Source organism: Martes martes (genome assembly GCF_963455335.1).
Source record: "Martes martes genome assembly, chromosome: 10".
Taxonomy (NCBI): domain Eukaryota; kingdom Metazoa; phylum Chordata; class Mammalia; order Carnivora; family Mustelidae; genus Martes; species Martes martes.
The window spans coordinates 111,824,338-111,845,044 of NC_137898.1; positions in this window are offsets into that span (position 1 = coordinate 111,824,338).

The following is a 20,707-nucleotide window of genomic DNA, read 5'->3' on the forward strand; positions in this document are numbered from 1 at the left end:
TGGAGCTCACAGCTCTTTGGGACCAGGTAGAAGTCATGCCATTGTCTACAGGGATGGACTAGGACACAGCTACTCACATTTCTGGAGTTATGAAGATACATTGGCAATACTGCCTATAATGTTTAATCTAAAATGTATTAAAAGAATACAGGGTGGGTTTAAGAGGAAAAAAAATCTTCCCTTTATTCAAAATGATAATGAAAAGAAATGAGTGAAGCAAATACCCATTATTTGGAGACTAACTACAATTCTGTATTGTCTTTCAAAATAATGACCATGTGCTGTTATAGGATCAAAGAAAGGAAGACAGTTATGAGTAGATGAAGGTATGGTACATCTGTTTGTGAAAAACGTTAATTATCTCAAACATGTAGGCACCACAGTGAAAGTTGGGGAAAACCACATGATCCTTCGAACAGGGGACAGTAAATTCCAAGCAATAGGAAGCTGTGTCAACAATTCATGCATCATGGAAAATCTTCTTTAATGCACTGTGCTATATTTTATTTGGCAGATTTTTGTTTTTCTTAGGGGTTCATAAAATAATAGTGGGTCTTGCAACTGATCTCTTAAATTTTAAGCAGAGTCTTAAAAATTGTATGAATGAGTGTTGCTAAATATTGTGCAATTATATGCTAATTAAAATGATCTGAATTTAATAGTGCCTATTTTTAAAATGCCAATATTTGGATGCTACTTAGCCCACATTCAAATGGCTAGAATCAAGGTTGCCCACAAATACAGATATCACCAAGGATTGCTCAATTAACTGATCTCATTCTAACTTAATTAGAATTTTTTTTTATTCTATATCTATTAAGTTCTATATTTTTCCTGAAGTGAAAAGGGCCAGTCGGCTCTTCAGTCTGTGTCAAACTCTTGCAGGCTGCATGGTTTTGTTTTATTTTGTTTTACATCCTATTTTCAAGCAAGACTTTTTAGAGTAGGATCATTTTAAATTATCTTTTTTTCTTTTTCATTTAAATTCAGTTAGCTGACATACAGTACGTCATCAGTTCTGATCGAATGTTCAATGATGCACCAGTTGTGTGTAATACCCGGTGCTCATCATGTCGTCTGCCAGACTAACTACCTGCCCACAATCCGCCTGAAGAAAGGTCTAGATTACTTTCCCACAGGAGCCATTTTCCATTCTACCTTTGTCATCTGAGAGCAGAAACAAAGACAAAGATTGTTCACTGTCCTGAACACACTGGCTCTTGTACAAGCTCACCGTGATATATTTCACACTATTTCACCTTAAATATAAAGGAGGTGGCTACCCACCCTCTCTGTCAGCCTAATTGAGAAGGCATCATTGCTTCAACCATTTACTTGACATTTGTCCCCTTGCCAACCATCACATGGTGACCTCTGAACGCTGCTTAGCACTAGCACAGAAAAAAAAAAACAAACCCAAACCAAAGGTCAAAATCTACCAATTAATTCATATTTAAAGGGAGCATGCATTTTTAAAATGAGAATATGCTGGTCTTTGCAAAAAGAACACTAACATTTGAACCCACTCAATGCCCCCTACTTGAATCAAGAGAAATCCACAGCTTATTTCCTCCTCGACCCTCCAAATCACTATGGAGCAAACTGCACCATGAACGTGGATGGGTGATCATTTAAGACGCATATGCTGTCCTGATCATGGTGTAGGACAATGTGAGTGCTTCTGAGTGAGAGAGGATGTGTCCTTACACTTGCAATTACAAGACAAGTAGCACTTGAGTTTTGTGAGTAGAAGACTGGCACTGGAAAACCAACAGCCTCCTAGCTTTAGCTCATCTGCCCTGAATTTCATTTAAGAGCGTACTTTGCAATAAAAGTTGTCCTGATGAAATTGCCACCTGCGGAAGGATCGAGGCAGAAAGGAGATGAACACCGCTTGAAACACACCTCCGATGGAGAAAAATACGTACAGCATTTCAATGGTAGCATTTCCACGATGCAAATAATAGAAAAATAATTCTCTTCCTGATTCAGGTACCTCTTGTCTGTCCCACAAAAGCTCTGTGAGGGAGGTCATTTTCTCTGCTTAGTTTCCTCAACAACAGTCTTATAATTTGAAGGAAAAACCGTGACTCTGAAGACACCCAGCTTTCAGAAGTGTGGGCACAAACGTACATTAGAATGAAGAAAAAGGCTTGAAATATTCTTCATTTCCTCCACTGTATGGTAGCAATACACGGACAATTTGTCCAGTACTTTAAACATTTTTAGGTAAGTCCTTTAAGGTTTCCTCGATTGCTTTTAATGAATAAAATACACGGCCGTTTGGTCAGCTGGATGAGGCTTCCCTTGGTAAGATCCTGCCCTATCATTTCGTATTAGGTAACTGGTGTACACGTATGTTAGTATGTTACAACCACGGCACACAGAACAAAATGCTGACAGGAAGATAGGAAGGTAGAAAGGGTAAAATGGGAGAAACAGAAGGGGGTGGGGGAAGGGCTAAACCAGAAGAAAGGAAGATAAGAAGGGGAGGGATACGGAAGGGAGGGAGGGAAGGAGGGGAGAAAATGCTAATTTAGAATGTGTTAGACAAATACTTAACATTTTAGCTGATTTTCCACAACATGTCGACTTACGTAACAACAGAATCAAAACTAATTTTAAAAAGAGAGCTGACTTTGGCTATTTCAATTACTGATCTTAGACTGGAAATAAGCCACGGTGCTGATTTCTGGCAGAGGTCTGGGACTTGGAGATCACTGTGAACACCCGCACATCTCTACTTTTGGTGGATGAGCGTGTCCCCTGGTATAACCGTCATGAGATGTCTGAACTTTGTGTTCACCTACCGGGGGACACTAAATCCAGAATTTCACACGAGTTGAGGCTGGGTTTATTTTTGCTCCTTGAGCAGGACTAAAACTTGTTTTTTCTTTGGCTCTTTGGGAAATCTGGGGGGCGGCTACACGGACAGGATTCTGCACCATGTGGGTGTGGGAAGCCCACGCCCAAAGGGGCTGGGAGCAGCACCCCTCACTCTCTACACCTTGTCTCCTATCTGTCAGTTGGTCCTTCAGCGTTGCTAGAACCCGAGGACTTGACAGGGTTTGGGGGCTGGTTCACTACTTAGCAGTCCTTTGAACTGTTTCGGTGTCAAGTAAAACACATTGGTGTGACTACTTTCCTATTTCTGAAGTTGAACAAACACAGCAATGCTAATAGTTGCGACTTAAAATACATTTGGCAAATTGCATCCCGTTTTGCATAATTTGATGTATTTGAAAACGATGTCAGTTTTTTGCTTTCATGTAAAGTACTCCCTGAGTTCACCCAAGCTAGGACTGATAAAGACAGAGAGGAAAACATTAAGAGGAAAATATAAAAAGAATGTACAAAATACTGTGAACATCCTTTTCTTTTCTTGAATAAGAAAGGCATTTTTAAAAAGACACACAGTAATTCCTTATTAAGCTCATTAAAAATTCTAATAGAACAGTCAGTTTTTCCTTATTTCATACAAAATGAGCAGTGGGTAAAATGTACCATCAGATAGAAATTTAAACATTGGACTCTGCTCCCCATATGTAAACACCTCTTTTTACTTTATTAAAAGTCTGATGTTTCAGTATATATGACATTCTTAGTCTTGAGTCTGTTCACATTATACATTTTACTGTCGGGTATATTTGGAACCTTGAGTATTTTATGAATTCCAAAATGTTAGTTATTTTTTTCATTGCAGATTACTATGATTCTCAGAAATGAGAATTTAAAAATCACTGACAATAGGGGGCGCCTGAGTGGCTCAGTCGGTTAAGCGTCTACCTTCAGCTCAGGTCATGATCCCTGGATCCTGGGATGGAACCCCGCATGGGGCTCCCTGCATAGTGGGAAGCCTGCTTCTCCCTCTCCCACTCCCCCTACTCGCTGTGTCTCTCTGCCAAATAAATAAATAAAATCTTTAAAAATAAATAAATAAATAAATAAAAATCACTAACATTTACAGTTTACTATGTGAGATGACATACATTACATCGATGTTGAAAAGAAAACCACAGGCCGCCAGATAGAGTCACTTATTTAGGGCCTTCATCAGCAAACCAAGATTTGACACCTCACTTCACTGAAGTTCCAGATCCCGGGGAATGTGACCTTTTCCCAGGCAGCCCGGAGTTTCCTGCTCTGCGCTAGGAGGAGATCCAAGGAAAGACCCTTTCTGTTCCCCTCAGGATGGAAACGTTACCTAAGACAAGGATCCTGGGCTGATAATCTCCTTTTCTCTTTTCCTTCTCTGCCTTTAAAAACCTTCCCTTTCCTGGCAGCTCAACCCAGCTCCTTTTTTTTCCCCCTGGATGGAATGCTGCCCAAATCAGGCATCATGTAATAAAGCTGATTCGATCTTCAAATGTATTTGGGTGAATATTTGTTATTTAACACCAGTCTTCGTCGTAACTGTGCCAAGTGAGTTTCTTTAGCTTTATTTTACTGACAGTACATAGTACACAGTATAGGGAAGAGGGTGGGGTTCATCCTTTCACAGACCTGGGTTCCAATCCTCACTCGCCTCCCTCCCTCTGATGTCGGACAAAGGATCTAAGGCCTCCCTCAAACTCATCATTCATGAGACGGAATGATCAGTACTTAGTTCACGGATGCTTTGTAAGAATCAAACGACTATGGGCTGGCATATAGTGACTGTACAACATAGCTCAGCTAGAATTTAAAGTACCCCAAGGAAGACCCCAGAATTAGTAAGTAGCACTTTCAGGAATCAAATTTGGACGTATTTGCCCTCAAAATGAAAAATCACGTTTTCTACTATACCACACCACTCAAATCAGTACAGAGGGGTATTTCACAGACATTTAAGGGATGCAATGAGTAATACATAAATTCAGTACCCTGCAGGTATGGAGTCAAAGAAAGAAATTCCTATACACCATCAGTGCTTTGTTACCAGATTAAAAAAATAATAATATGTCTTAGAGCCCAAAGGATTTCAGATGGCTTACCATGAGTACTAGTTATTAAAACCTTAGATTGCCTTTAACTACACACCTGAAAATAAATGATAATGAGTTCATTTGCAAACAAAACTTGTCAGATAAAATTATGAAGGGGTAAATTCTTAAAATAAGGGTAATGAAATACCCTTTTAGAGGTCCTTAGTTTCTGCATGGTGTTATGCTAGGCCTTTAAATACCCTCTCTCAACTGAACTTCCAAATACAATTCACGAGGTAGTTCGCATAGACCTCCCAATTCGTGGCCGTGGAGGTGTGAAGTCCAATAACCCAGCCAAGTGGCAAAGCCAAGATATGAGTCCAAATGGGCCTGACGCCTAACACTGGGTTTTGGAGGTTGTGGCTTGTTGTTTGGTATTTTCAGACAACTTTTATTCTGCTAACATATTTTTGTATTCATCACAGGGTCACTTTAACAACAAGTGTTTTCATGTGTTATTAAGTCAGGGTATGGAAAAATGAAAGCCTGGTTTCTAATCTTAAAGCAAAAGTAAATTCAATGGGATGTTTTAATTAAGGCACAAGAATTATTCATAGTTCTAGATAGAACCAGATGGGAATATGTTCAGATGTTCATCCCCAGATATCTTAAAGGAAAGAAGTTCTAAATTACCTAGAAGGGGCACCTGACTGCCTCACTTGATAGAACATGCAACTCTTGATCTTGGGGCTGGGAGTTGGAGCCCCACATTGCGTGAAGTGATTAATTAAAAATAAAGTCTTTAAAAAAAGAAATAAAGAATAAATTACCTATACAACTATCAAAAGAGAACTATTTCATTCAAGGGCTATTTTTACCCAGGCTTCTTCTGGGCTCCCAGCCATCTGGGTCCTTTTCCCCAGATGCTCCAGGCCTCTCTGGTGAAACGTTGTGAAGCTGTGGCAGACCCAGCCACCATGGGCCAGCTCCAGGTCAGACCCAGCCACCATGGGCCAGCTCCAGGTCAGACCCAGCCACCATGGGCCGTGGTTCCAGCTCCAGGGCAGCCTCCTTTCCCATCACTTCCTGTGGACAGTTTTCTTCACTGGCTGGAAATGGTCACTAAGCAACCTCCAGACCACCTGTGGGACAAAGGCAACCTAATCATTTCGTCTTGTGTCTCAAGCTACATGGGACCCGAGCTCTCATGGTAGTCACCCACCTAGCAGCCCTGTCATTACTACCACTGGCCACAGTGTGTGTTATTCTTCAACTCACAAAACACTGCTGTGAGAGAGAAGCAGAGAACTCTTTCCAGGCTGTTAGGGCTGATGCTTGATGTACTAGTTGATACTGTTGCCTTCTCAACCTTTCCTCAAGTTTGTCTCAACCTCCTGCCCTTCCTTTATACTGACAAAGCTCTTAGGACAGTATCTATCTTTCACATTGTTCATTAAAATTTGGATATGCTGAGGCGCCTGGGTGGCTCAGTGGGTTAAGCCTCTGCCTTCGGCTCAGGTCATGATCTCAGGGTTCTGGGATTGAGCCCCGCATCGGGCTCTCTGCTCAGCAGGGAGCCTGCTTCCCCCTCTGTCTGCCTGCCTCTCTGCTTACTTGTGATCTCTTTCAAATAAATAAAAGATAAAATCTTTTAAAAAAAATTTGGATGTGCTTACTATTACCTCCCTCATAGATCCTCTCCACAGCCGTACCTCCCTGCATTGCCCACCCCCCCCCCCCCCATGTATTTAACTGGCTGGAATGGGCTTAGAGGACCATAGGCAGATTCTCTAATGTTCCATGATGTCTCTTAGCTCAGGGTATCTGTCTCTCCGATATGGGGCTTCCCAGTTCCCTTTTTTAATTTCCCAGTTTTTAAAGCTTAGCACCTGCATCATTTCCCCTTGAAAAGTCATTTCTAACCATTCCATATGAAAACGAACACTCCCTCCTTTATATCCTTGCTTACCCCATGTGTCTTTCTTTTTTAGTACTTAGAACGCTTTGTTGCACTTATTTTTACTCATCTCCTCTGTAACTAGACGACGAGTTCATTAGCTTCTCCAGGAGACCAACTGTAATCCGCATTTAGTGAGATTAATTCTCTCCTTCCTCCTTCACTCCACCCTGAGCCCCTCCTCCAGATGTAACCGGGGCTCCCGGAAGTCTTCCACGCACGTGCACCCACACGGATATTATTTAGAATTCTATAGATGTTTACACACCTAAAACAGTATACAAATAGGTCTGAAGCTTCCTTTTTAAATACGTTTCACACCATCACGGACATCTTCCCGTGTCAATATAGTGTCTTAAATAACTGTGGGACGTTCTGTCGTACGCAGATATATTATTTAAACAGAAGGAATGGCTCTCGCTCATTTTCAAAGGGTGCTTAGTACCCAGAGCCCACATCACAAATGTGAGGGGGACCGCCAGTGCCATTATTCAAACAGAAACACAAGCCTTTCCACTCCCATGAGGTGGCCTTTTGCTTGAACAAAGTCCCAGCAGTTTCCCGCGGTTCCTTCTAGACTCTGCCCTCCAGGTCCCGACTTTTTTTGGAACACGGTGTGGGACTGAATAACCATGACTTTATCCTTTGAGTATCAGATGAAGCCTGGCTTTTTCATTCCTTTCTTTATTTTTTTAAAGAGGAATACCATCTGGACAAAAACAGAATACCTGATTCAGAAACTGCTCCCCAGCCCCAGAGCACCCCTGAAAGGAGGACGCGCAACACGGCCGGACCGTCGGCTCTAGGCGGAGTGTGGCTCCAGGCGAGCACACGCAGATTCGACCTGGCGGTCGTCTTAGTCAGCTCAGGGGGCCATGCCTGAAAGCCACAGACGAGGCGGCTCGAAACAACAGCAACGCATCTTCCCCCGGCGCTGGAGGCCACAAGTCTAACAGCGAGGTGCTCCGGGGCTGCGTTCTGCGGAGGTCTCAGGGCCTGCCTCGATGGCCTCGTTTCACCTCCACGGCCTCCTTAAAGGCTCTGGGCTCAAATGCACTCAGTCTGGGGGTGAAGGCTTCCATCTAGGAAATCCTGGGAGACACGGTGCAGCCTGGAAGGGAGAACACATCGGCGGCGGTGGGATGTCCCGGTTGCCCGAGACGGCTCCCAACCCTGTCTGGCAGCCAGTGTTCCATCCACGGAGCAGCCCTCGCGCTGTCGGTAGCTGCGGTCAGCCTGAGCGACCGTCTCTCCCGCAGGCCGTGCTCGCTCTCCCCTTGCTGCGACGAGACATAAACTGAACTGTGGAACCTCAGAAGCATCGTTCCAAGCTCTACGCCCCTGCCTCTTTGGTACAACTGTGTCGTTCCAGTCTATAAAGGTGGCTTGTAAAGCACAGATTAAGCCTATTGTCTATCGTGGCCTGTTACTTTGTTTCTTTCACTCGTCCTGCCAATCAGTTATTTTTCCTTTTGTCTTGGGGCGGATGTGGCTTCGCCCTCGCTCTGGCAAGCCTTTCTCAGGGAGAGGTCTCAGGTGTCCCAGTGTGGACTAGAGGTCCTCTGTGAGCGTGGACGGGGATAAGACGACTGTCTATGTTCCAGATTCTTTCAGCACGTGATCCCAGACATCCCTGTATCACTCGTGCTCCTGACTTGGACTGCTGGTCTCTTTGAACGGTCTTTGGAGGGCGTTTTCTTCTCTTCCTCCCTTCCTTTCCTCCCCTACTCTTCTTCCTCCCCCTCCTCCTTCTTCAGTGGTGTGTTTACTTTGGGATTCCAAGCCACGCTCTCCTTCCCCCAACCCCAGCTCTCTCTCTGAACCCTGGCCTGGTTCCCAGACCTTCCACGCTGCACTCTTCTGAGATCTTCGCTTATAGGGACCACACTGATGCTCTCACCTGCTTCCACCACCGAGCCGGACCCCGAACCTTTGGTAGCTCCTGCTCTCCAGTGACAGGAAGGAACACCTCTGAGGTCGACCCATGCTTTCATGCAGAATGTTTCTTTACCTGGTCTACAACTGGATTCTATGAATTGGCTGCTCCTGATTGAAATAGAGTTTTCCTAACACTCATAAAATTAAAGGGAAAGTTAAAAAAAAAAAAAAATTGAAAAGTAAAAATTCAACGAGATTGCCAGTCTCACCACTGAAGATTGGTAAGACACCCCCCCCCCCTCAACTGGGTGCTACCAGACTCAGCACCATATATAAAATAGGAAACTAACCATTTGTCTTGACCAAGTGTTACTGCAGTAGTGCAACAGTATTTTCACATCCATTTGTTCCTTTGTTCTTTCAGTGCATAGTTACTGAACACCTACTACGGTGTGCTCGGCACTATTCTAGGTGCTGGGGATCCACTGGTAAATAGGATAAAGACATAGCATGTGCCCAGAAGAAACTTGGAATAAGCAAGAAGAGTAAAAATTAAATGCATTATTAGAGCATAATAATATTGGGATCCCCAAAAGGAGGCACTTAATCCAACATGGTAGCATTAAATCTCGTTTAGTCTTAAGTAAGTCTATACCTCTTGGAGGCCCTTTGGTTCACAGACTGAGAAAGCAATCAAGTACTGTGGGTGAGAGTAAATGGGCAAATATTTCTGCCTGTGTTGTGCAGTAATTCTAGCCACCAGTTACATGTAGTTAGGAGGCACTGAAATGTGGCTAGTGCACTTGAGGGATTGCCTTTTTATTGTATTTCAATATATTCCTACTTAATTTGAAAATCTGAAGCAGTATAAATATTTTCAGTTAAACCAAACTTTGTTTTGATAGGACTCCACTTCGCTTTAATCATGGATATTTAGCACTTACACTGAGAGGTGCTGTAAGTGAAAATACCATATATATATTATATATATAATTATATATATAATTAATATAATATATTATATAATATATTAATTATATAATTATCATTATCATTAATTATCATGATAATGATAATTAATGATAATGATAATTATATAATAACAATTATATTGATAATGAAAATGATATATGAGTAATTGCTATATTTACTACTTGCTGAAATAAAAATTTTATACATTGGATTAAATATTTAATTGGATTAAACTGAAATTAATTTCATCTTTTTAAACTTCTTAAAATATGGCTATACCATCACACCTATTGGACCGGCAAAGACAAAAGCAAACACCCCCACTGCCAAGTGCTAGCAACAACAGAAAACCACTGCAACTCTCATCCAGTGCCATGAGAATGTAGTATGGGGCAGCCATTTGGGGAAGCAATTTGACAATTTCTTATGAAGTAAAAGGTAACACTTGCTCTATGATCCCCCAATCCTAACTCTAAGTATTATCTAAGAGAAATTAAAACTTATGTTCACAGCAAAATGTCTGTGAGAATGTCTATAGCAGCTTTATTCATAATCACCCCAATGGGAAATGACCCTATTTTCTTCCACCAACAAATACATGAATAACTGTGATGCAGCCATACAGTTGAACAAAAAGGAATGAACTACTGATACACATTACAACACCCACGAATCTCAAATGCACTGTGTTAAAACGGAAGTAGCCATATTCAAAATGCTGCACACAGTGAATGACAGCTAAAGACCGTGTGCAGAATAGACAGATGTGTGGAGAGATAGAGACTCGTGACCATCCAGGGCCAAGGGTGGGAAACTGGCGCAAAATGGTGAGTGACAGCTAATTGCTGAAGGGTTTCTTCTGAGGATGATGAAAATATTTCAGAATTGATTCTGTTGATTATTGCACAATTCTGTCAGTATACTAAGAACCACTGAATCACAGGTTTTAAATGGGTGAATTATACGATTGAGCAATTATGTATCAATAAAGCTAATAAAAAACAAATTAGTAAACAGGTAAATAAAAATGAATTATTAAGGGGCACCTGGGTAGCTCAGTCAGTTAAGCACTGGACTCTTGATTTGGGCTCAGGTCATGGTCTCAGGGTCATGAGACTGAGCCCGAGTCTGGCTCCATGCTCAGCAGGGAGTCTGCTTCTCTCTTTCTCTCTTTCTCTTGTCTATGTCTGCCCACACTCAGGCTCTCTCTCTCTCTCAAATAAATAAATCTTTTAAAAAGTGAATTATTACAGTACAAGTCACTAATAGAAAATTTTAAATTTCATATGTGGAAAAAAATTTTTTTATTTATACGTGTGGCTTTTTATGTTCTTATTGGGCATAGCTTGCCTATCATTTAATTGGTACTAGAGTGAAGCAAACTCTGGGAGTAGGAAGAAAAATGCAGTGGTAAATCTGACACATGTTTCTCACCTTCTGTCTCTCTCTCTTTTTTTAAGGTTTTATTTATTGTTAGAGAGAGAAAGAGAGCACAAGTGGGGAGGAGAGTCAGAGGGAGACGGCAAGCCAACTGCTGGATGAGCAGGGAGCCTGACATGGGGCTTGATCCCAGGACCCCGGGATTATGACCTGAGCCAGAGGCAGACACTTTACCTGGCTGAGCCGCCCAGGCATCCTTTGTTTCTCACTTTCCTAATCATATCACTTACTCCTCTTTCTCCTGGATTAAGTAATTGAATGACCAATGAGCCCTTTAAGAAGACTTTTTAATGCTATTTACAAAAAAGAGTTAAGTCACAAAACAGAAGGACAGACTACCATTTAAAACAGTGTTACAGAGTGTTTAAAGTTCATCAATTTCTAAAATGAAGAAGTGAGACAGACTTAAAGATCACCATTTCTATTATTTAACTCCAGCTGATTTAATAACACAAATGAAATCACAAATCTGAGAAGGCAAATGAAGCTAGCTAAAGAATTTCTTTAGGTCACATTGGGTATAATAATTGTAGTCACTATTTAGGTGGAATTTTCTTGGTTTTAGGTAAATGTTATAGCTGGTATTTAAGTTAGCATTCATAGCAACCTTTACAGCAAAAATCCTACGTAGGCTTACAGAACTCTTAACCCATTACACGTGTAACCAGTCTGCAGCCTGGATGCCACGAGGATGGAAAATCAGAACAGGTAGCCAAAGAAGGCCCAAACCCCAGGTGATAGAACATGTTCCAGAAAGCCAGGCTGGTGTCATGGAGGTCTCAAAGTACGCAGGAAGAATTCAGTGAAGATAGGCCAAAAGCCATGTAAGGCAATGATGAAAGCAGGAAATAGGCAGATGACTGGAGAGGGAGGCAGACTGCTCCAAAGGTCTGGAAGTAAGTCACAAGGACCCAACCAAAGTAGCCAGGATTCAGGAGCACAGAACTACCTCCTGACTAGAGAGAAGCTATAAAAGGTTTCCATTTTCAAAGAACTGGAACTGTAGACAGCTCCTGTCATAACAATGGAGGTACATTCTCGAAAACCTAACCCCAAAATAAATACATCGAAAGTAATTTTTCCATAAGAGATGGTAGTGAAAGACTGTTATTTAATTTTTAAGGTACTAGATACAGAGATACATTCATCGCCTAAGGAGCAACTAACATGACTCATCCTAGACCTAGTCGCCCCCAACCCAGGGGAGTCATTAACACACATTAGATCAATTACCCTCTTATTAGTCAGCTTCCTTTTACAGTCAAATATCACACACACACACACACACACACACACACACACACAATGAAGGATGCCTCCACTTTACCTTTGATCGGCTCAAATACGGATTCTACTACACCATCACACCAAAGCTGTTGTCCTAGTGGTCACCAATGACTTCTGCATTGCCAAATCTAATGGTAACTTCTTTGTCTTCCTCTTATTCAGCCCTTCAGCAACATTCACCATCATTGACTGTTCTGCTTTAATACAGTCTTCTCTCAGTTTCCCTTGGTCCTGATAACCAATCTCTCACCTTTCTGGCCATTCTTTCTCAATGTATTTGGCTAGTGGCTACAACTCCTGCATGCATGTCTATATAAAAGGAGCACTCGGGATTTGATTCATGCTTTTTTTTTTTTTTTCTCTATCTACAGATTGTGTTACATAATCTCATTTATATCTGTGACTTTGAATAGCTTATAAATGCTAATGATGTCTAGATTTTGATGTGTGGCTTAGATCTCCCTCTGAACTTCATATGCATTGTATCAACTAGCCCACATCCATCTCAATCTAGAGGCATCCTCCTAACCCCTACGTCTCAGTCAGCTAGGTCTGACATGACTAAAATATCACAGGCTGGGCATTTTAAACAACAGGAATTTATTTCTCAGAGAGGCATAGAAGTCCAAGATGAAGTTTCAACCAATATGGTTTCTGATAAGAGCTCTCTTCCTGGCTAGCAGACGACCACCTACTCACTATGTCCTCATGTGGCAGGGAGAAAGAGAATTCTAGGTTCTCTTCCTCTTCTTCTAAGGGATCTAGGCCTACCCCTTATGACCTCATACCTTTACCACATCCTCACAAGGCCCTGTCCCATGACAGTCACCCGGGGGGTTAGGACTTCAACATGGGAATGGGAGGGGGCACAATTCCGCTCAGAGCACGCTCTTTCATCAATCTTCCCCATCTCAGCCATTGGCACTACAATGCACCCAACAGCTTCAACCCCATGGATGGTTTTTGCTTCTGTTACACTCATAAATAATAGAATGGTGACAGGCTGGATACACTCCCGAGGGGTCTTCCGTCCACTCACTATTTCTTGTTCCCATGGCTCCCACCCTAATTTAAAGTCACTTACTGCATTTTCTCTCTTGACTCTATTCCATTCTAGGGATGAGGTCACACCATCCTGGCTCAGAATGCATGAATAGTTTTCCACTGTACCTGAGATGGAGCCCCAGCCTGTTCATGTGGATTTGGAGCTCAGGCTACTGTGGCCGGTCTTGCCTTCAGCCACTTTATCCAGAGCTTTCTATGGGCCAGCTACTCTGGCTTTTCAGTTCCCCAAATATAAAATTTTTCTTTCTCCTTCACAACTACCCTCCTAACTCCTACTTAACATTCATTTCTTTACCTAAATGTTATTTCCAGAAAAGGTGTTCTTTGATCCCCAATCTCAGTTATGCCTTCCTCCTCTCCCTCTCACAGCTCTCTTCAGATGAACAGGATCTATGTGACCGTCTTCTTCCCCACTGAGCTAAAGTAGGGACTGTACTATTCTGACTTACATCTGTATGCCCATTTCTAGCAGAGTGCTTGGTACATAGTAGATGTTCAATAAACACTTGTAAAACATCTGTTGCTTCACTGAGTATTCACTCAGCTAAATAAATAAATGAATGAAATTAAATCAAATCCACCAATCATTTGCTCACTTAAAAAAAAAAAAAAAGAAGAAAAGCCCAGCCTTAGTATTTGGCATTTCCTTCAGTGTTAACTGCCACAGATACTCATCAGTGACATGGGCACTGCATAGCCAGGAGACACTCAGCGTGCACAATTTCCAAAATGAGGCCAAACTATTTCCACACCCAGGACTGAATTACTGGCCATAGACTACATCTGGCCACAGATAACATATCCTGGCTGGAGACGAAGAAACGGAAAGATCTTTCTTACCTTCCCCACCCCACCTCAGATCCTGAGCTTTCAAGGAACAAGTCAAGTTGGTTAAAAGCAGATAAATAAATTGTGAAACTAAGTTTCATTACACTCCTAAGTGATGATAGCTACACCTTGAAAAGTCTAAAAATTTATTTTTTAAGTTTTTAAAAAATATTTTTATTTATTTGCCAGAGAGAGAGAGAGAGAGAGAGAGAGAGAGAGAGAGAACACAAGCAGGGGGAACGGCAGTGGAGAAAGAAGCAGGCTCTCTGCCGAGCAAGCAGCCTGACGTGGGACTCAATCCCAGGACCCTGGGGTCATGACCTAACATATGCTCAACCAACTGAGCCACCCAGGAATCCTGAAAAGTCTAAAAAATTAAATGGAAAATTTGCACATTAAGATAATATAAGATATTAAGACAATTAAGATAAAAATCACCTCAAACTTTCCACTCCCACAATATTAAAGGCAAGAAAATAAGCCAAAAGAAATCTAATTTTTTCATTGCATTGCTGACTTTTCTTCACCCTCCTTGAATTCATTAGGAAAAGCAGTTAGTCCTTCCAGGAAATGGATCAGATACGCCCTGTGTAAATCTCTAGCAGCAAGCACACATCAGAATATGTATTTTTTGCAAAAACTAACTCTGAAGTGATCAAAAATAACTAGTAGTTGTTTTTCCTTCAAGTAAGAGAAAATAAACTGAACATTCTAACTTCAAAGAAAAAATTAGCTAGAAGATGAAATTAAAACCACAGAAAAGCAGGGCAACCAAATATTAAGATTTTAATTACTGCATTGGCCCATATATATTCTGAGAAACTCAGTAAGACCCAAATGCATGATGCTTTGGAAATCTTTACATTTTCCGGCAAAAACCAAATGCATTCTTATCATTATCAATGTAAAATATAAGCAACTCATCACTTCAGATTTGGAGGAAAGGAGTGTAAACCAGAAACATGTTAGAAAAGTATAAATCTTCATTAGGGGAATGGAGCCATCTAAGCTCAAAGGTCTTTTAATAAAGAAAGGATGGATATTGGAGACATCATCCAGTTTTTAAAAATAAACTCTCATTGCAGGAGATGGAAAACTCCGGTTGTGGCCTCAGCACTGTCATCTGAAAGCTGGTTCTCTTATTTCCTGAATTTCATACTTACCTGGGAGTGAAGGGGAGAAAAGAGCCGGCACTTCGGGCATCTCTACACAGGTCCATGCCAGACACAATCATTTTAAATAATTTGTGTCAATGTGTTATGTCAACGTTCTGGAAGCATTCACCCAGGCCACCCTCCCTACCTTTTCTGGAATATACCCCACTCACAGCCCCTTTTGTAGGAAGTGACCCCTCACCACTAGCTGACCTTGCCAGGGTCAAATGCAAACATGAGAAGAACTAGTGAAGAGACTGAGTTGAACTAATAAGAGTGTTTCTCTCGAGAAGTTGTACTTGGAGACTTAGGGTGTTATTTAGATGGTAATGGACAATGGAAATGTCAGGGCAAGCAGAGGAATGTGGACCCACATGAAACTCAGCAAGAGAAAAAAGAAAGAAGCAGATATAAGAGAGAATCTCATGCTTTAAGAATACAGAGAATGAGTGTCCAAAAGATTTTTCTGTTCTAGTGTTTGTCCCCAGGTAGCAAGGCTCTATTTAATTTCTTATCCTTACACGCCTATGAGGTTTCCTTTTTTAGGCTGAAACTAAATTCTCCTTACCTTAAGCTAGTTTAAGTGGGCTTTATTCCTTGCAACTAGTGAGCCTAGAGTGATAGGTTAATTTCCAGAAAAGTCTGCGGCTGAAAGTAACTAGCTCCCCGTCCTCTAACCACCGTGGGTGCGCAGACATGGCTTGAACATGTGTATGTGGACTCTTGTCTCCTCTAATCAACAGCATCACTTCTACTGGCCAGTCCTCACACTTACAAATTGACAATAGCCATGCAAGAGAATTTTCCAGAATCAGGCCAACTCTCATCCTACTTCACCCCCGCAGATACACAATTCAAGAAGCATCCTTTAGAAACAGCAGGGGTGAGTTACTGCATCTGGGTGTTTGGGACTCTCAGTGCCACTTTCCCAGCACTGGTAGGTGAGGCCCTTTGAAGCTTTCTCCTAAAATGGCAGGGCTCTAAATACCATAGCCAAGACCTACTGAGACGCATTCACAACTGTCTACACAAGAAATCTCCTGTTGACGTCAATGGGAATTTATCCCAAGGGCCTAAGAATTAGGTGAGTATTAATAAATTTTGCTGAGTTATTTCAATCTTATATGAAAGCTTTAGCTTTTTCCTTCCCAAGAGTGGGTGGGAGAAGAGGAGGATGTGACTATGTGGGAACACTTTGATGCTCCCCATGTTTTTACTTAAGAGATCTTACTTAGGAAGTTCAAGTTGGAAGACACTTAGCACAGCTTCTTATTCCTCTATGCTCTGCCTCGCCCCTCCCTCCCTAACCTCCTTCTCATCTTGTTGCATTTCTTTTGCACGATTTCAATTTTCACTGATTCTCAGCAAAACTCTGAAAATGACATCTACATTTAAAAGCAGATGGCCCTACAGATGTTGAATATTTTCTCAAGAGGTCTGGGGGTTTTGGTTTGGCCTTTTCCAAAATTTTTTATTTATTTTTATTTTTTAAGAAGTCAGCTTGTTTTTTTTAGCAGATTGGGCATAAGCACTCAAACTGATTAATTTCAGTGGAACTATTAAATTAGGCCAAACCTTTTACATACAGAGAAAGAAGAAAAGCTTATAACCTAAAAGAAAAGGTAGAGTTTTGAAAATGCATATTTTTTTTGAAACAATATGCATGTGAATAAGCCATTCTCCATTCACCCAGTTGGATTTTTTTTTTTTTTTTTTTGAGAGTGAGGGAGAGAGAGAGAATCTTAAGCAGGCTCCATCTCATGGCCTGAGATCATGAATTGAGCTCAAATCAAGAGTTGGGTGCTTAACCCACTGAGCTACCCAGCCCCCCTCCCCCACAGCTGGAAATTCTTATTACATGGACTAAAATTCATCATTAGAAAGACATATTTCTCTAATGTTTTAGGTGTCTAACAAAATAATGCTAAAAATACACATAAACTCATAATTTACTGCCCAAATACGAAAGTTTGGGAATGAAATTGTACTATTAAGAATACACTGGGGGCGGGGGGCGCTTGGGTGGCTCAGTGGGTTAAGCGTCTGCCTTCAGCTCAGGTCATGATCTCAGGGTCCTGGAATCCAGCCCTGCATCAGGCTCTCTGCTCAGCGGGGAGCCTGCTTCCCCCACCCCCACACCTGCCTCTCTGCCTACTTGTGATCTCTGTCTGTCAAATAAATAAATAAAATCTTAAAAAAAAGAAACAAAGAAAGAATACACTGGGGTTGCCTGGGTGACTCAGTTGGTTAAGCCTCTGCCTTCTGCTCAGGTCATGATCTCAGGGTCCTGGGATGGAGCCCCGCATAGGGCTCTCTGCTGGGTGAGCAGCCTGCTTCCCCCTCTCTCTCTGCCTGCCTCTCTGCCTACTTGTGATCTCTCTCTCTATCAAATAAATAAATAAAATCTTAAAAAAATAAAAAAAGAATACATTGGGACAAGAGGGATATACCTGTTTATCTCACAAATAAGGTCCTGGCTATCATCATTTGCCCCTAAAAAAGATCAAAATCAATAACAACAGTTCTAGCTTTCTAAGTAAAATGACTGAAATATTCTTTACTTAGTTCAATTTCAATTTCAATAAAATTTCCTCACTAGAGACAACTTGAAATTCATCTTGCTTTAGTTTTTAATTTAGTGTTAATTCTATTTTTTTCTACTAGTGATTCAGCCTTCCTAATTTTATTGTTTGACATTGGATTATGGTTTATTGTGAATTATTATAGACATACAAAAGTATATAAAATACAAGTGTTTTGCAATTAAAAAGAAAACACGGATATTGTTGTCTCCCCAGTAAAGAGATGGAACATTGTCATGTCTTTGAAGCCCCTAAAGGCATTTCCCAATAAAATCCTGTCACCTTCAGAGGAAACCACATCTATACTAAGGAAATTAATTAAATATTTGACTTTTTTTTTTGTAGTTTTAACTCTGAAGTATGAATTCCTAAGTATTAGTATTTTAGAATCATCCAGTTTATTTGAAATGCATATAAATGAACATGTTTTGTGTATGGGTCTGGCTTCCTTTGTTCAGTACTACATTTTAAAGAATCATCTATACTGTGGTAGAGACTTACATGTACATTACTATATTATTATTGCTGTATGTTATTTCATTATCTGAACACGCCACAAATTGTTTGTCATTCTACTACTGGTGGGTATTTGGGTTGTTTTTAGTTTTTGGTCATTAAAAATAATACTGCAGGGTGCCTGGGTGGCTCAGTCCATTAAGCGTCTGCCTTTGGCTCAGGTCATAATCTCAGGGTCCTGAGTTTGAGTCCCACACGGGTTCCCTGCTCCGTGGGGAACCTTCGTCTCCCTCTCCCTCTGCTTGCCATTCCCCCTGCTTGTGTGCTCTCTCAGTGTCCGTCAAATAAATAAGTAAATAAGTAAAAACCTAAAAAAATAATAATACTGCAAAGAAACATTCTATTCAGGTTTCCTGGTACATAAAAATATGAATTTTTGTAGGAAACATACTGGGGGAATTCAGCAGTTAGCACTAAACAGGTTTCCAAAGCGATCCTACCCAGTGCATTCCCACACTTGTGTTATCAGCACCACCTGGGGACATGTGACAGATAACACACTCAAGGACCTTTCTCCAGGACAGCTAAATCAGGAATGTGAAGCAGATGGAGTGCAGCAATATTTGTTTGAACCAGTCCTCTAGGTTTTTCTGATGTAAGCTAGAGTCTCTCAAGTGTATTGAATGGTAGAATTATTTTGGGGGTGGGGGAGGTCCTTAGGAAAAAACTCTCAATGCCTAGTTTCCTTGTACCAGATATTCTGATTTAGTTGGAACAGGAAATACATCACCTGGACCTCAGGACTGAGAGAGTAGTTCTCAATCTCTTGTGTTAAATTAAAGTCATCCTGGGAACTTTGAAAAGAAACTAAAACTAAAAAAAACCTCCCCCCTGCCAAGATTCTGATATAGTTGTCCTTGGGGGGATGAGGAGCTTAGGTACTGATCTTTGTTTGTTTTGTGGTTTTCATTGAAAATGAATTAAAATTAAAAATGAATCCCTTGGTAGTTTTAACATGCAGCCAGGATTCAGACCGCTGCCTTAAAGTGGTTGATGATAGTACTGTATTAAATGCCCCAGTCTTCTCAATTATCTCTCATCTCTCCACTCCCTTCCCATTATCCACTATTACTTTCTTCAGTACAGTTCAGCTCAGATAGGGGGAAAAAAAAAAAAAAAAGAAAAAGGGCAAAAAAAAAAAAAACCAACCCAGAAAACTAAACCATACAAATGCATGAACCACAAAGAGCTTCAGAGTCCTAGAGTTATCTATTATTTAATACTGAATTATCTAAAATGAATTTCTAATTGGCAGAAATTCAGGTAGAATTTTAAAATGAAATAAAGGGTAATTTGGAGCAGAAATAGCTATACACCAGCTCTTAAATCACATAAAATATGTTCCATTTGAGAATGTGATAACTTCTTTTTTCTTTAAAGTGTCCTCTTCTAATTTCTTTTGTAATCTTGTGGAGATTGTTTTATCTCTCAGTCATCTATTTCCCATTGAAAGATGTCCCCATTCCCTTCAATAAGCCATTTGATGGCACACTTTGATAATGTAAAGTACTTTATTCACCTTAGTAGAAAAAAGAATCATATAAATTCAGGCTATTTCAAAAAGATATATGGGTATCAACTTTCCACCATTTAAATCCAAGGTAATGATTTTAAAAATTAGATACAAAAATCAACTGGGCTAAATTTTCAAAAAAGTCAAAAAATTGTTTAGTATTTGACCTATTATTTAAGGTGGCTCCTAAATTCAAAATTATTTATCATATTTTTGCAACTCTGTGATCCACATAATAATGTTCAAAGCTAAAGACAGAGTTCTATTTCAGCATGTTTGTCCCAAGTTTGTGAGTTCTTTGTTCCCTCACAGCAATTTACAGTGTAACAGGGAGTGAAAACTGTATCCAGTAACTTCATAAAAGGCTTTTTTACAGCCCTACTGATTTAATTAACATCTTTCAACAGGATAGAGCATTCAAGATTCTTAACTAAAACCATGTATGTCATAGCTATGGTACGATCTGCTAGTGAGGACTGGTCTGTGGAAGTTGGATCACATTCTCCTCTCTCATTTCTGCTTGAAAGCTCTAAAATGGGCCCAGATCCCTTGCCATTGTTGACGCAAAAAATGCAAGAATGCGACAAAGTATTAGCAAATTGTATAAAAGT